We start from the raw sequence: 15,709 nt of genomic DNA, 5'->3' as shown, positions 1-15,709 counted from the left end.
GGGAGGCAAGCTCATCAACTAAAAAAGAAAATAGAAAATGGGACTTGATAAAAGTAGAACATACTAAGAAAAACTACCTCAGGCTTGCACTTGGAAATAACGGGCAAAAGTGAGGGTCAAGATAGCATGCATGTAGGGTTTTGTACTGAGCAGAGAAGTAAATGGAGAATGGTAGTATAGACTCACAGTTGAAGAAATTAAGAGAAACCCCTGCACATAGAAAGAGGAGAAATGAAATCTGAAGGGCTATTGAGGACAGACTGGACCAAGATATCTGGGAAAGCCAACCAGGGTAAAAAAAAAAAAAAAAGAGTAAAAATGAGTAGGCTTCTTAGGCATTGGGGAAGGTAAATTACAAACTGGGGATGAAACACTTGGGGTCAAATGTGAGGCCTGAGAAGAGTAATTTAGAATGAGGATGAGGACTAAGTAGAAGCTAAAGAAAAAGAGTGCTAAAGATCTGTTTGAAAGAAATAGTAATGAGGCTTTGGATTAAATTATTAATGTAAATAGGAAAACATAGGTCAAGTGTTGAAGGGTTTTTTGTCTTTGCTTTTTATTTTTTGTACTGAAGATTGAGCCCAGGGAGGCTTAACCACTGAGCCACATCTCCAATCCCATTTTTATTTTTTATTTTTGAGACAGGGTCTTACCAAGTTGCTGAGACTAGCTTAGAACTTTCGATCCTCCTGCCTCAGCCTCCCAAAACCACTGAGATTGCAGTTATGTGCCATGCACCCAACTTAAAGATTTTGAGAAATTACAAAAAAGCTCAAGAAGGCATTAGATAGTCTCGATGGAGAATTTGGTACAAGCCTATGGTGAGTAGCTCAAATGAAGAGGAACAGAATGAAGGCAGGTCAATGGCTTAGTGATTTCAGGATAGGTACATGTCAAGCGCTAGAGCATGGTGATTAAAACCCAGCCCTCATCCCTCCTTTGCTACCCTCTGGCTTCATGATCTATATCAGTTTCCTAAGCAGTTTCAGTTTTCTCATCTATAAAATGGAAGTGTAATTTCTACCTTCAAAGTGTAATTGTAAAAAATAAAGTTAAGTAATGGATGAAAAAGCACAATGTCTGTCACATAGCAAACATTCAGCTAATGGCAGCCCAAATGTCTGTGAGCCAATACGATCAGGAAAAGGGAAGTAAAGTTCACTTTGAGTTAGTTTTAGGGGCAACGCCACTGCAATGTTTCTCAGCACCTGTTGTTCCATTTAGCCACAAACTGTAATGTTTAGTCCAGGACACATACCCAATGCAAAGAGCAAGGAACAGAAAATTTTGATAATACCAGAAAATATACTGGGCCATAAATCATACTCATGTTGGAATCCTTATTACAAAGTATAAAGTGACCTTATAATCAGGAACTCCGACAGACTTTCTGGAGGGGATGATTTCAGTGTAAAATGACTTGGACATGTCCCATCCCCAGGTGTTCATTAAAACCAAGAAATCATCATGGCATTGTTTATCACCTGGTCCCCAAGATCTTTTATTTTAAGCAAGAATCAACTGTACCTGAAACGCTAAGGCTCTTGGGATGTGCAACTCTTATTAACAGAGTTTGTGAATTGTCAAAAAGGAATCAAGAGGTCTCTATGGAGAAAATTAACATAGATTTATTGTGACAAACAGTAGGACGATGATTTCACTTTCTGTTGGCAGGGCCATCCCAGGGGTCTTCAAGCCAGCAGAGGTATTTCTTCTGGACACGGGTATTAACCAGTGGTTAATTAAGGAACTAAAATTTTTAAAGTGAAACAGTTCTTACAGCATCAGAGAGCTGAAGATCAGGTTCCTGATTAGTTTGTCTGGTTATGATGCATTTGCTGCCTTATTCATTAAATAGTTTTTCACCAGTTTCACCAGAGGTGGGATTAGTGATTGAGACTTGGGAATTCGCTTCAGGTAATTAGTTAAAAAGTGAAAAGTCAAATAGATTTCTTTAACAGGTTTAATGGTTTAACAGGTTGATGAGCTACTTAATGCCCACAATTTTCTTCTCTGGGGACTATTAGAATTTTAAAGGACCTTAAAAATTATAAAAACTACCTCCTCTTTTTTACAGATGGAAAAGCTGAGCCAAACAAGGTTAAATGACTTGTCTAAGGTCATCTAACTAGTTCTGTAATTTTCCCGTTTCTTAGTCTTACTCCCTTTAACTCTTCCTCCTCCCCCCTCAACATTGCATTCCCCACAACTACCTCTCTGCTAATGTTTCTTGCATTTACCCTTGTTTTATGAAATCTCCTGTGCCTCCAATTATGAGATGGAGGGTCTTTGCCAATTAGTAACCCCTCACCACTAATTCGCCACTACATTTGGGGCAAAGAAATGAGGGAAGTGGAACAATTTTAAATTTACTGTGATCTTTGAGACAGCTTTATCTACACCTGGGAATTGCTGTTAGACAATTAAGGTTAGAAAAGCTCATTGAATTTCTCAGAGGAAAGGTGTTATTTGAATTATTACCAGATAATTATTGTTAAAAATAACAATAATGTAAAAAATAGGAACTTTGCATGTTAGAGATATTTTCATTTTGAATTTCTAAAGATTGGTGGGAACCCAAGGGGACCTAGACACTTTTTTCCCCCCATAATGTGCTCAAAACCAGAAACTCCTTGAATTCTGTTTAATGTCTCATGACCTGACAAACTGGCCCAGAATCAGGAGCCAGTCATGTCAGTCAGCTTTTATCCAAGTTATTTGGCTTCAACTCCTTCAAAAACAACCCCCAACAGGAAGGAGAGTGTCAGACCTAAGACCTGTGGTACCCAGACCACTAGCATTAGCATTACCTGAGAGCCTGTTATAAATGCAGAATTGCAGACTCCACCCCAGACATGCTGAATCAGAAATCCTGAGTGATTCATTTGCTTATTAGAGTTTAAGATTGATAGAAGACATTCTTGTCTTCATTTAGAAAGGAAGTAGGAAGGAAATATACTTATTGATAGTTTCTGAAACTGTTCCTTCACCTGAACTGTATGCTTCCAAATCCTCCCGGTGGCTCTGAACTATCATAGAATTAACTAAGCATCTTCCTTTTGCTGAGATCACAGTGGGAACTAGCAATGTGCCCACGCCATGTTGGAACTATTACTATATAGTAAAAAGAGCATAGGTTTAGAGTCAGAAAGATCTGGGTTTAGAATCTGGCCTCACCATCCTCTTGCTTACTAATCTTAAGGCATATGAGCTCAGAGTCTCTTCTTTATCTATACAAAGGTATAATATTAACACATATGCATGGCTATGAGGATTAAATGAGAATATATTTATATGTAAAAATACCTAGTGCAGTCCCTGATAAAATTCAGGCAAAAATAAGTGTTAGCTATTATTGTCACTGTTATTTTATTTGTGTGTGTGTGTGTGTGTGTGTGTGTGTGTGTGTGGCTTTAATCATGAAAGCAACCTCTAATTGTAGAATGATTTGGTGTAATTTCTAAGGAATGGGAAAGGCCATGCTGAAATAGACCTCTGCAGAAAGTTCCTTACAGTGATATGTGGTGGTGTGTTACATAACAGCTCTGCTCTCTAAGGGCTTCCGGGACAGATCTACAGAGACATCAACAATGAAACAGGCTGAAGAGAAGTGACCCTCTGTCTGTTCTGTCTCTGACACCATCGAGCAACTTGCCAGCTGGGTTCCAAGAGCAGATTCTTTATTACAGTGATGATGTAAGAGGCAGAGAGGACAGCTGGATTTCCAGATTCCAGGGAGGATTTGTGGCACCAGCAGCCCCTCAAAATTATCTTTTGACTTAAAAACTGACTACATTGGATATGAAAGTCATTAAAAGGAAATAAATATGAAACCCCATGAAGTCATTTCCACTGGGTCTTTTGTAGAGTCTAACCACCCTTTAAGCAATAAAACATGCCACACCATGCAGTAATACAGTAGCGCTGATTAACAGACCCTCAGGTGGGTACTAAGGCAAGAGGAGAAATAAGAAGTGAGGATAGGTGACAATTAGCCAAAAATGGAAGTAAGATCATAGCAGCAGGCTGGGGGGCGAGAAAGAAGTGTTTGATTAAAAGGACAGAAAGAGTGTGGCTCTAATTATAAAATGCACAAGTTAAATAAAATGTTAGGTATATTTAAAATGTCCGCTTGCCTAATTACATACAGGATTAGTATGTTGCCAGAAAACATTTCATTATACTGTATTAGACATATTGATCCGTGATTCCCTTTATCATTTTAGTGGACTTATGGGGTGGATGGGGGGAAGAGAAGGAAGTGCTGTCTGACGAAATGTTGATAATCTCCAGCTACATGATGGGTTAGAAAGAACAATGATGAGCTCTGAAGCCCAGTTTGCTGTTTATGTGGCTGCTGGGGTGCTGCTCTTTAATGGATGTCTCAATGCATAGCATGGCTCCACCACACCAGCCAAAAAGAGTTTGATTAATACCACCAGGGTTTTCCCCAGGAGCACAGCAAGTCAAGCGCTCACCTGGGAGAGGCAGATGAAGTCTGTACTGTAGGCTAGCATTTAAGGGGGAAGGGGAGCTTTTCTGGGAAGTAAAAATGACTGAGATCCCTGGAAGAGTCAGTTTTCCTCACTCAGGTGAACACTGTTATCCCACGGCATGTTCTGTTGGGCTTTTCATCTTTAGGTAAGAGAAAATTATTCTGTTTGAAGATAAGGATAGAAAGGAGGTTAAACAATTAATGTTTCTTCCATCGCAAGAGGAGAATAAGACAAGAGAATGAGAATAGACTTGGGGCAGTCATCTGCACATTTCTACAGAAATTAGTATAATAAGGAAATAAAAAGCAAAACTCCAAATAAACCTAAAGCATGACTATTGAGCAGAATTAGGTGGGAAACGAAGTGTTAATTAATGTGACAAATAGCAAGATTGCCAGTCCTCTATGCCTTTAAGTAACTAACAACTTTATCCATAGAATTATTGCAGCCTGTTCTGTCTGAGAGCTGCAGTTGAATCCACAGCTTTTCCAAAGCATGAGAAATTTCATTCTGATGTTCAGCCTGAGTTTATCACTCCAGTGATATTTACAATATTGTCATAATTATTTCTGCTGGTAATGTTAGAAAAGTTTGCTTCCTTGTTTTTTTAAACCCACCCTCATTTTTAAGACATTATTTAACTATAAAAAGATGTCTATTGGGCTGGGGATGTGGCTCAAGCGGTAACTCGCTCACCTGGCATGCGCGGGGCACTGGGTTTGAGCCTCAGCACCACATAAAAATAAAATAAAGATGTTGTATCCACCGAAAACTGAAAAATAAATATTAAAAAATCTCTCTTCTCTTCTCTCTGTCTTTAAAAAAATGTCTATTCAGTTTATCAAAGCAAATAAATGAAAAAAAATTATTTCTGGGTAGCTAATATATTGTTGCAGGTTACTTACCCAAGCCTCTCACTCTCTCTGGTCCTGTCATTATTGATGGTCTGCTCCACCTGTTGGTGCCAAGTAAACACTGATAGATAGTTAGGGCATGTTGTCTTTTCTTTTAGTTTTCCTTGCTCAGCCACTAGTAAGAATATGGCCTTAAGCAAGCCTGTTTCCTTAATCTCTTCATCTGCAAAATTAAGATGGTGTTGTAGGTGAGCTTTAAGGTGTCTCCATTTTATCCTTAGGTTCCATGACTCTAAGCAAGATTCTTTATTGCTTTCTAATTCAGTTCAGCAGACATCAGCTAGACACAAACGCGTGCACACTACAGAGTACTATGATAGAAGCAGGGAAAAGTGATTCCTATCCCAACCATCATAAAGCAACATAGCCAACACCTCTATAGCAAAAGACAGGTTAAGAAGAAAAAAGCATAAGAAATTTATTTGATCATAGTCTTAACATGATATGGAGCCTTCAGATTAAAGATGTGAAGACTCATGGTAAGGTGTCCATTTTCATGCTTAGGTTCAAGGAAGCACAGACAGCTATGTAGGAATATGATTGGACAAAGGGGTATGACCTAATGGTAGTAGATTGAGAGCAGAAACCCCGCAAGGCCTGTCTGTTCAGATTCTTGTTGGCCTTTCTTTGCAGCAGTCCTTCCTCTGCATGGACAGGACCCCTCTTGAGTTCGGGGTTTATGATCTACTATCAGACAAGGTAGGTCAGAAAATTTCTCTATGGCCAGCTCCAACACACAAAGGCAGGGGAGTTTAGAGTAATAATTTTAGGCTTTATAGCTTGCTTTTTGGAAAAGGGATTCTGGTTTCCATGATCTACCTCATAGAAGAGAAATTCTAGTTCTTGTGGCTTGCCTCAGGGGAGAAAGAGGAGCAGGAGACAGGTAGAAAGGAGGGGTTCAAAGGAAAACCGTGCTTCATAGGCTGCTTTGGAGGCCTTCACTTTGGGGTATAGTTTACTGAGCCCCAACAGAAAACAGTAAAAACTATCTCTGCTTTCAAGGGAACTCAAATTACACAAATAATTATTAGAGTTTATAGAATGTGCAAAGGGAGTGGTACACGTAAGTGTTCAAAAGGGCACTTCCCTTTGAGAAGTGCTTCCTAAAGGCATTGGCATTTAAATGGCCCATAAAGAAGATGTTCATAGACATTGGAAAATGAAAGAAGTTGCCACAAACATGGTGGAAAAGAGTGGGCCATCACTGGACTGCAGAGATAAGAATGGAAAATTAGGTTGGGAACACAATACAGCAGCCTTGAATGCCAGGCAAAGAGGATTTTGAGCAAAGGAAGAATGTGTTTAGACTGGTACTTTAGAAAATTAATGTAATGCTGGTGTGAAGATGGGATAAAGGTAAAGAGAAATTGGAAAAATGAAGGCAGTTAAGAGCAATTCACTGAAGTCATGGTAGTGGGTGGCAAAGGGATTCACATGTATTAGGTATAGAAAACAAGTATTGAAGAAATGACTAGAATAAAATGTCACAGGATTTGGCAACTGATTGTGTGTGTGTGTGTGTGTGTGTGTGTGTGTGTGTATTGAGAGAGAGAGAGAGAGAAGGAGGAGGAGGAATTAAAAATGATGCCTCCATTGTAGTCCCAAAAAAATGGATAAAATGGGACCAATGACACGAAATGAGAAGACTAGCAAAAGAACAAATTTTGAGAGAAAGGCAATGAATTCTGTCTTAATCTTTTTTGACTTGTATTGGAAGAACCTATATAATATTTGATGGTGATGTAAGCTTCTCAAAATTATAGAAGTTATTCAGCTTTTGCAGGTGTCTAATATACGCTATATGAACACAGAATGAACAGAAAAATGAATGTACCAGTAACCAGCTCTTATGTAAAATGTGGGTCTGAAACTCTTCAGACAAGCAAGAACTAGAAATAGCAATGTGGACACTCTCTATGGAGAAGCACTTGTTGAGATCCTGGAGGACAGGACCAAACAAAGCCCGAGTGAAGAATCTTAAGGAATGTTGATATTAAGGGAATGGGAGAAGGAAAACAAATCAGTGTTGGAGGCAGAACAACCTGAATTGTAGGAGGAAAATCAAAATAATAAGATGTCCCACCCATTGTATAAGGAAGAGAGTTTCAGGAACACAAAGGTCACTGAAGCCCAATGTGGCCAAAATGACAGGCCTACGAAAAGACCAGTGAGATCAGGGACCTGAGGCAGACAATAGTCACTTTGTAGCCTCTCAGGCTGAACTCCTTAGAACCAGAAGATAGGAAAGGAAATGAAAACTTTGCAAGGGAGAACAAAGGGAAGGCAAGAACTCAGAACATGACCAGGTCAGAGCGTAGAATAATAACTAAGCAATGGAGAGGGAGGGAGTAAAAAATACTAGGCATGTGATGTACATACACAGTGGAATACTATTTAGCTTAATTTTAAAAAGGAGGAAATGCTGTTTTTCACCACAGCTTGGATGAACCTAAGGAACATCATGTTAAGTGAAATAAACCAAGAAAAAAAAAGGCAGATACCACATGACCACATGATTCACTCCAAAACAATTGAACTCACTGAAGCAGAGAGTAAAATGGTGGTTAACAGAGGCTGGGGAGATATTGGTAAAAGGCAACAAAATTTCAGGAGGAATAAGTTCAGAGATCTATTGTTTAGCATGTGGACTATAATTAATAATGAAATGCGGTATACTTCAAAATTGCTGGAAGAGTAGATTTTAAGTAGTCTCAAGATAAAAACGTTATATATGTGAGGTAATGTGTATGTTAACTGGCTTGTAGACATATGTAAACATATATCAAAAGATTAAGCTATATGCCATAAATATGTATAATTTTTTTCAATTAAAAATGAACAAATAACCATTGTAAATCAGGGACAGCATTAGGAGAATAAACTGTGGCCAGGTTGCAGACTGTCCCCACTTCATCCACTCCAGGTCAGAGCCACAGACAGGTGCTGTGGTGTCTCAGAGTGCTTGGGCAGTCAGGAAAGAACACTGAATACGGAGTCCCATATGACATCATCTCTGTTCTCCATCCCCAGACCTGGCACTGTCTGGTGCAGAGATGCAGAACTAGCCTCTCAGCCCTGTCCCACAGTTCTGACTCCATCAAAGTAAATGACCACATCACCATCATGTTCATTTAACAAACTTGTTTGTTTGTTTGTTGTTTGTGCTAGATGCAGCCGCTCTCTGTTCCCTGCCCCAATGAACATCAGCACTAGGCCCAAGCCTTGGAGTGATTTACCTGAAGAGTGACACCATTGATTTGGAAACTACTGTGAGTATATTATGCCTCCAATAAAAGCCTCCTTAGTTTACTTTGCTTAATTTAAACACATGCTCACACACACATACACACACTCATACTTGTAAAAGCAGGTGAAATTATAGATGGCTTCATCTCTTGGATGTCACAAAGCAATCAGCCTTAGTCCTGAGGTGCCTGCAGTGGTTCTCAGCTTCCAGCCTGTAGTGCATGCTCTGGGCAGCGTCCTTCCCTCCTTGCCTGGTGGCTGTGTAGAGCCAGATCTGAGCACATCTTGCAAGGACTGATGCTGTTCTGCTTGGTCACCTTGGTCACTGTTTTCCAAAGTGGTGGAAGTTCCTCCCAAACTGTTGCTTCTCATCACCCTTCTGTGCCAATCTTGAATCTCATGGAAGCTTGTCATTTCATGTCACCCTGGCCAAATCTGTGAGCCAGCTTTGCTTGCCATGTCTACCTGTTGTCTGAGCTGCATCTCATGCTGTTGCCTCTCTGATAGTATAGGGAGCTAAGGCCCTCCCCTGGGGGCTCTGGGTTCCTTCTACTACATCTCCAAGCCTTCTGGGTGCATGGCTCTGTGTAGTTGGTTTTGATCCTTCCATGTCTTGTATTTATGTAGGAGAAATATAGTCCTTGAAAGGAAAGGTACAGACATAAGTTGAGGTAGGAGATATAATACTTATAGGAAAATAATGACAAAGATTGATAGCCAATTAATCATTGCTAAAACTAACAGGTAAATATGTGTTTTTTTCCACTAAGAATTAAGCCAGAAATGTGAATTTAGTTATGCATGCAAAACAACTTAATTATACATTTAAAAATGAAAACTTGTTCTAGTTGTTGTATTTACAAATTTTCCTATATGATGTGAGGCAGGTAATGGGATGGTGTTTTACAGACTTCTCTGTTACTGGAAAACGCTAAACCTGGGAGACTAACATCCCTCTTAGGCTTCAGGTAGGATTTTCACATTCATATCTTTTATGTTTTTAGCTATTCTGGCATAAATGGAACCCAAAGGGATGAAGCCAAAGTTTGTTTGTTTGTTTGTTTTTGTTTTTTAATTTTGTGTTGCTTTGTATCCCTAATGCTTCCAGTCTCCTGGGGGTAATTGATGATAACTGATGTATAGGTGATAGACAGGCCTGCCAGGCCATGATGGAATGTAACTGTCAGGATATTCTGCGATATAAACAGGATCCAAAGGACTGGGAACTAAAGACATGAGAGAAGATCAAAACTAGTTTCTCCACCTGGGCATGGTGGTGCATGCCTGTAATCCCAATGGCTCCGGAAGCTGAAGCAGGAGGATCATGAGTTCAAAGCAGGCCTCAGCAATTTAGCAAGGCACTAAGCAATTCAGTGAGAACCTGTGTCTAAATAAAATACAAAATAGGGCTGGGGATGTGGCTCAGTGGTTGACTGCCCCTGAGCTCAATCCCCAGTACAAAAAAAAAAAAAATCTAGTTTATTTAGTCCATACATCACAAGAAATTTATTTGTATGGTACCATCATTCATCCTGAAGTTCAAGTGTGAGAAGTACCTTAGAAATTTTCACATCTGAATAGTTTCTTGTGCTTTTCTTTGTTCCACAGTAACAATACTGGTACATTAGCACAGCCATACCAGGGAGCAAACTGGTTTCAGTCCTTTTGTGTCCTTTGGGAGGCAAGAGTCCTTAACACTCCTTCCTTCTGGTGCTGCAGAGCAACCAAGATCCTGACATAGGAATCAGATCTTGAAATCTTCAGGGAAGCCCTCAAGTGAGCATCAGCTTCTGCCTAGGAAGTATTTCACCTGTGCAATTCCAGTGCCTGCCTTGGCTTCTCGTGGGTATAGAAAATGGACAGATTGTCTCTGTTATTCAGAAACCAAGCTTCCTTACACATAAGAGAGAAACCTTAATGAAATGTATAGGGACTTGCTATACAAGGCAAATCAATAAGGTGGGGAAAGTATAAAAATGTGAACTGTTTGCAAGAGTGTGTCCCTTCCTGTGGGTTGACAATGTTCCAGGCCTGTTTCAAGGCCTGGGGGTAGGGGTAAGAGCAAGTGTTTGATTTTATCTCACTGCCTGCTCAGGGGTTCTACCTACTTACCCAGACTGATGTGATTATTAAATGAGATAATTATATAGTGTCAGGCACAGCAGAGGAGAGTATAGTCACTCAATGACTAAAACTTACTGAGCATTTACTATGTGCTAGGCACTGTTCTGGGATGAGGAATATGGTAGCAAGCAAAATAAAAATTCCCATTCTCATAAGCTTACATTCAATTTTCTTGATTTATAAATGGCAAATAGACAATATTACTCATGGAAGCTAAGAGATAACTAATTTTATTTTTATTTTGCTCTTTCCTTCCAGAAAGTTGAGAGTAAAGAGTGAAAGAAATGGAAAAGAGAAAGAATAAGTACGTTAATGAGTTTTTTGCCCACTCCCCCACCCCACCCACCCCAACCCCAGAATGATTCTCTCCCTGACACATGGCCCAGGAAACCTCTCTGGACCAACTCAGCCAGCCTCTCTGGTCTTTTGACTTCACTTTGAATTTGGCACAAAAAGAGACAGCAGCAAAAGATGTGAGCATGGAAGGAGAAAGGTCAAGTGTTTATTGATTCCACCCTCCTTCCCAACTTCAATTCTGATTAGTCGTAGAAAACCCCATCTTTTCCCTCACTCCTAGAATTAAAATTATTTAAATTCACAACTCTTCATGGTTGCCAGTCCGTGGTACTTGAAGGTCCCTTGACCTCATCTCCACCACTGTATAAGTCCTTTTGTTAAATTCTCTTTGGTTAAAATTTTTGCATGTGCCATCTAATTCTAACTGATACCGTGAGGGAGAATACACTGAAAAACACTATAAACCAGCCTTGCCAAGACTAAAAGAAAAAAAAATGCTTTGATCATGAAAACATTTTAAACTGATATGAGAACACTGGGCCAAGGAGTGAAAGGATAAATTGTAAGAAAACACGAGAGACAAGAGGCCGCAGGTTGGTTTCGATGAATGGATTGCAGTGTTCAGGCTTGATGAGCTTCTGTAGGCCAAGTATAGCTTGCTTGACCCTCAACTTCAAGGAGCTCTTGGGACAGCCACAGCAATGACAAACATGTGAACAGCAGGGCATCGGGAGGGAGCTGCAGAGAGATCAAAGTGTGGAAGATGAGATCACTTATCCTCGAATTCTTCCTGCCTTTGCTACAATAACAACCCACTCGTCTCCACCCCAATTCTAAATATTAAAAAGATTACTAAGATAAAGAAAATGTCCTATTATATAGCTAATATGCTGAAAACAGAAAAGTAGTACTCTGAAAGAAGCTACCATTATTGAGTACTTCCTCAGTGTCTACACTATGCTGATCACTTTACAGAGCTGATCTCATTTATTCTTCATGACAGAAGGAAGTAAATATTATTGTTCCCATTTCACAGATGAGGAAAATGGGGCTCAGAGATACAGAACAAACTGCCTAAGACACACAGCCATTAAGTAGTAGAGCTCAGTTCTGTAATGCCCCCCCCTTCTCTGACTGGGATGCTTTGTTACCACCTCCCCTTTCTCCATGTCCAGATGCTCAACTAAGCCTTTTCTCATACTACCACGGAGTAGTGTAGGAAAATGGTTCCCACTCCAAAAGGGTGGGGGAGGCGTCACTGTTCAAAATTATCCTGATCCAATGACTGAGTAATTATTTATCAAAAGGAGGTTCTGACTAATTCTTTCCTATCCAACCGGGCTGATAAGTGGAAAGCATGTTAATGTGCAGGAGAGGGTGGGAGCCCAGTCAGTGAAGGGAGAAAATTGGGAGAGGGAGATAGAAGAGAGCACTCTCCTTTCAACAGACCCTGGAGACTGATAAGAGCTCACACAGATAAAATATTTATTTTTCCATATGTTGCAGAAAGCATTGCCATCACTGTATGTGTGCAATATGTGCAAAGGAGTGTGAAATATATACATCAAATGCCACCGATCTGGTTAATTTCCATGCATATAACATGCTTAATACCTACCATCTCATCCATATGTTTTAATGCATATTTCTTTCCACATACAATATGTCTCGTTAGGAAAGAGCCAACATCCTCCACAGCCTTACTCACTGCTATGTTTCAGCCCAAAACTTGTTGCTGGGGCCAGCACAAGGAGAGTTAAAAAACAGAAGGTTCTTCTGGCTAACTCAGCCTCCAGTCACCTTAAAGTGCCTTCCCAGTTCTTGAAGCAAGCCCCCCCCCCCCTTTTTTTTTTTAATAACAGAAATGTTCGCAGTGGGGAGATGAAAATGTTTTTGTTCTCTGTGGACAATTGGGAGATGTTCAGTCAGAATGTCAAAACTGACCGTTGAAAGGCGGTGCCTGTGGCCACACTTTTTTTTTCTTTTTTGAATGCAGAGCTCCATCAGTGTGGCGGGAGGAAGTGCACAATGATTGGTCTGTTCCTCTGTGGAAGTGTTCAGGGTACACCCAGTTTTGCTTTGCATATATTTACGAAACATCTGCCCTTTTCTTCTCCTTAAGTCCTTCCCCCTCGCCAGTCCCCTTTCCCCTTTTCCCTGGTTTCTTTCTTTGTTGTTGTTGGCTTCTCTAACTTTTTCATTGGAGCTTTCATTTTCCGGTTGAAGGGCGACTTCATCAGAGTGTATAATTTTAAAAGAGAAAGGGAGAGAGAGAAAGAGAGAGAGAGAGAGAGAGAGAAATAGAGAATGAAAACTGAAAAGAAAGAAAGAGCCTGAGAGGCCAGAGCTTGGCAAACCAACCTTTGGCATGGTGACCAGGAGGAAGGTTCTGGTAGGGAGTTCGCCCCTCTCAAGTGCTGCCTGGAGTGGGCCAGTGCGCTGCTGCCCTCTGCAGGCTCTAGGGAATAGTGCACAGCAGCAGAGGCTTGTGGAGTCTGGCCTCAGATGGGCCATGTTTATAGAATTCTTTTACCAAAACCAAACAAGGTATTTTCAATTAATTACAACAAAACTTGCTCTTTCCTCCTTAAAAAAAAACTATGAACTGCAAAAAAAAAAAAAAATGGGCCAAATAACATCATCTGTGTGTCAGACATAAACTGGTGCTGCATTTTACTGTTTCTCAACTCCAAAAAAAGGAATCCAAATGAACTCTTTAGAGAGAATGAGATGGGAAGTTAAGGACTGTTGTTTGTGCAGTTGGAAAGCAGGCTGGTGTAAAAGGATAAGACATGTGACATTAGGCAAATGAGGGAGTGAGCCAAAAATTTTTTTTTCAGCAATTACTGTTTCTAGAGGTGGCTCCAATGTCTTTGTGCCAAGAATGGTCTCCAGAGGTGACCCCTGAGATAACAAACAGGGTGTGGTGCAGGATGTCAGGTAGGAAGCAGAATCAAATCTAGGACAGGATGCAAAGGATTTTGACATGAAGAACAATACAGTTTCTACAATGCAAAAAATAAAGGATAATGTTGGTGGTTTGGGCGTGTACTCATGTTTGAAAGAGGGTGTCCTTAATTTTCTGAACCACTCATATTAAACTAGTGAATGCCTTGTCAGTAAGCATCAGAGATAAACTTTTTCTGCTAGGTGATATTTGTCATTGGTGTTTCTTCGCTATATTTAAAAGAAACATGAGGACCAGCCTTGTTCTACTAAGCAAAATGGTCCCCTTCTTATTAAATGCCCTTCATGGATTCAAAGGAAAAGCAGCCCATCAAGGTAGATTTCACTGCTGCATAAAGAGGTAGAAACTTAATTGTGATTCAGACTGTGACTGTTCTCAAATACACTTTGATTTCAGCTCCATTTCTTTCCATCAACAAACAATTCTTGAGTGACAGCTTTATACAAGCTACTCTGCTTAACAGAATAGACTAGACAGTAAACTCTGGGAGGACAGGAGCCAGGCTCACTTCCCTAACCCGTGCTGGCACATCATAGGCACATAGTAAATATTTGTAAAATGAATATGTGAGGGAAAGAAGAAGCGAAAAGTAGATGAACACAGGGACTATAAAAATAACAAATATTTCCTTACCCTCAGAGAAGTTACTGTCTCATAGAAGGAATAAGCACATAAATAGTCATTCTTGAAATAAAATTGGGTGAGTAAAATAAGATTAGTAAAAACTGAAGATTTTAGAGAAAGAAATGGAGAGAAGTTCCTGTCCCGTGAAGGGGAATCAAGACAATATCAAGATGGAAAACATAAGTGTAAAGAATAAGTTTGATTTCAATAGGCAGAGATGAAGAAGGAGTAATCAGAGCAATAAAAATTACTTGAGTAAGGATGTAAAACCAAGAATACAGATTCCATGACTTTCTGGGAATGGTTAGGACTTTGGAAAGTCCAGTGTGGCCAACATACAGGTTGTGTGAGATAAGCAGGAGCAGCTAAGGAACTGACCTCAAGTGTCCAGCTAACACAGTCATCTCAGCTTTAGTGAATGCAAAGAACAGGACCAGAGGAATCAGAGGACAGGAAGCCAGCTGGTAAACAATCACACAGATTTTAAAAAGTGGTAAGACAAGCTGGGCATGGGGGTGCACAACTGTAGTCACAGTAATTCTGGAGGCTGAGACAGGAGGATTGCAAGTTCAAGGCTAGTCTCAGCAATATTATTGAGGCCCTAAGCAACTTACTAAGATTCCATCTCAAAATAAAAAATAAAAACAAGGCCGAGAATGTGGCTCAGTGGTAAGGCGCCCTTGGGTTCTATCCCTGATACCAAAACACAAAAACAACAAAAAAGTGATAAGGCAGTTGCAATGGAATTGAAAAAGAATCACAGATGTGAAAACTATGAAGGAAGCCGATTGTCAGAATTCAGTGGTGATGATGGCTTTAAGGCAGATAAAGGTGTATAATGAGCCTGAGTTTTCCAACCTGACAAACAGACCACAGTGAGGCAAAGAGATAATAATGCTAGAGGAAGCATTCGTTTTCATGGAGAAGAGGAATTGGACTTTGTAAACTTTGATCTTGGACACTTTCTTCCACTGAAAACCAGACTGCCAGTTCCTTGGGTACACACAAGATTTGGGGGTTAGTCCCATAGTACCCGCTCA

At 40.2% G+C, this 15,709-nt stretch overlaps 1 protein-coding gene across 7 annotated transcripts in view; it reads left to right on the top strand.

Moving 5' to 3' along the window:
* Window positions 1-15,709, top strand: part of Zbtb20 (zinc finger and BTB domain containing 20) — a 780,801-nt gene that overhangs the window by 718,852 nt on the left and 46,240 nt on the right. For all 7 annotated transcript variants that reach the window (XM_077795340.1, XM_077795341.1, XM_077795342.1 and 4 more), the window contains one exon: window positions 8,579-8,679. The gene's annotated coding sequence lies outside the window, so the exon portion shown is untranslated. The remainder of the gene's footprint in view (window positions 1-8,578; window positions 8,680-15,709) is intronic.

This window comes from Urocitellus parryii, chromosome 2 (genome assembly GCF_045843805.1).
Source record: "Urocitellus parryii isolate mUroPar1 chromosome 2, mUroPar1.hap1, whole genome shotgun sequence".
In the NCBI taxonomy this organism is placed as follows: Eukaryota; Metazoa; Chordata; class Mammalia; order Rodentia; family Sciuridae; genus Urocitellus; species Urocitellus parryii.
Note: the sequence above shows the minus strand (reverse complement) of the source record. Positions and strands in the feature narration are given on the sequence as shown.